Source organism: Austrofundulus limnaeus, unplaced genomic scaffold (assembly GCF_001266775.1).
Source record: "Austrofundulus limnaeus strain Quisiro unplaced genomic scaffold, Austrofundulus_limnaeus-1.0 Scaffold397, whole genome shotgun sequence".
Taxonomy (NCBI): Eukaryota; Metazoa; Chordata; class Actinopteri; order Cyprinodontiformes; family Rivulidae; genus Austrofundulus; species Austrofundulus limnaeus.
The window spans coordinates 351,965-354,038 of NW_013952799.1; positions in this window are offsets into that span (position 1 = coordinate 351,965).

Genomic DNA, 2,074 nt, shown 5'->3' on the forward strand with positions numbered 1-2,074 from the left:
AAACCACACTGCTCTTCCTGAATCCGAGGTTCGACTATCCGACGGACCCTCCTCCGACGGACCCTTTAAATGTATAGACAAAGATATACACTTTAAGTGTACTAAGTATATTTTAAGTTGTTCCATTTTATTATTTAAAAGTATACCTAATACACTTAAAATTGTGCTTTTGTACAACTTAAATACAACTAAAGTATATTTAGTTTTAAGTTAGTTGTTCCAAAATAGCACTGATGATTAGTGCGGCTTCAAGTATACTTAGATTTAGTAAACTTATTATAATATTTTTTCACCAGGGAAGGTTTACTGAAAGAACTAAATTTGGACATGTTATATAGTCAAAATTTTAGTTTTTTTTAATCATAAAAATCTTTCAATTAATCTGTAAATTTAAGATAGAAGCTCGTTCAATTCTAAAATGCTAAATAGAATAACAAAAAAACACCAAATATTTATTTCCTCTGAAGCATCTTCATGGTAAATACACAAAATATCAAGTTTTCTCTCATTTCACCTGTGAGAAGCAGCCCTGCAGCCTATGGTTTGTTTTAAATTTGACACATTTTTATCACTTTAAAATCTTTGCGTTATTACAGAATGAAAARAATCCCATTTACTTTAATCCTATCAAAGAGGTTGGGAGGTTATTGTTGAAACATCCTTACATGGATGCAGAAAACCTCAGTGCTGACAATCAGCAGGTCATTGCTGCAGACAGTGCATTTATCGTCCCTGCAGGTGGGAATTCACTTGTTCCGCTCAAGGACCGATCTTCTGACCTCAAACCTTTAACTCTGGACCTTTCAGTGTGCCCTCAGGCCTCCTGTTAGTGGTGTTTGTGGTCTCTCTGGGAGCTCAGAACTGTCCAGAAACCAAGAACACACGAGCGACGAAGCCAAGGCTAATTGTAGCACGTGTTGTGGTCCGAGCCAAGCTGAGTCGGTGCATCAGACAGTCAGAAAATAAYGAGCGTTTGGATCGTGTAAAGCTGCGAAACGCTGAGTGAAGCCGACACGTTTATCTTGATTGTTTTTGTCAGTGATTGTGACGGACTGAGTGTGTGAAAAAGATTAGTTTGAGGTTATTTGTTGATTTTTCCACCTTTGTTTAACCTTTAAATGTGAAGTGTCAGAACTCATTTCCAGAAAAAGTTTGGAATATTGTTTTTATATGACTCTCCGTATGATAAACCACCTCAGAAAACTTGATGAGTTTGAGTCTTTGTGTTAAATTATCAACAATCACTGGTAAAACTGCTATTCTTCATTTTTTGTTTCAATCAGCAGCTCTGTTTTTTTTTAAAAATCTTTCAAACTTTTTCTCAGGATGACGGCTGACAGCGTATTGTGCTTAAAAGCATGAGGAAAGTGGATAAAAGAAGCAGTGCAGGCTTGAAAATTTTCATTGCTGAAGATTTAAGTTGACATTTAAGAATATGGTTACGATTTCAGTTTGCGAACCATGCATGCATGCAATTTAATAAATGTTTCAAAAAGAATGCATTCAAAATTCGAGCGCACAATCGTGACAAAACACAGAGTTTTTCTGCAGCTGCTCCAGATGTTTTGTAACGACCAACTCAGCTCCACTTTATTGCAAACAAAGCAGGTGAGCTCTTGGAAAATAAAAAAGGAAAAATAATCAAAGTAAAGAAGAAATGTGAGGAATGTCACAGGGATATTTGTCATTTACGAGACAAATTGTTAAATAATGAGGAAAGCAGAAGGGCAGGTCATTAGGGTGGGAAAAAAACTGTAAGAAACAAATGGTTCAAATGAAAGAGGAGGAAATTTAATCTTTAGAATCTGTTCCAATAAACCTGAGTTTGATCTGTGATGCAGCATAGAAACTTGAAGCGGTCGCAGTGGTTTTAACCCATGAGGTTTATGTGAAACTGGCTTCCTGAGACTGGTGGGTTTCACAWCAGCTTCCTCACGCTGCGGCGCTCCGTGCCTCGCCTCATCTCTGTGGGGTGCCGATAGTAAAATTACCACCAATATTTTTGTTTTGTTTATCCTTTTATAAGGAAAAATGAAGAGATTTATTTTTCAAAGTCAGTTTTTCACCATATGAT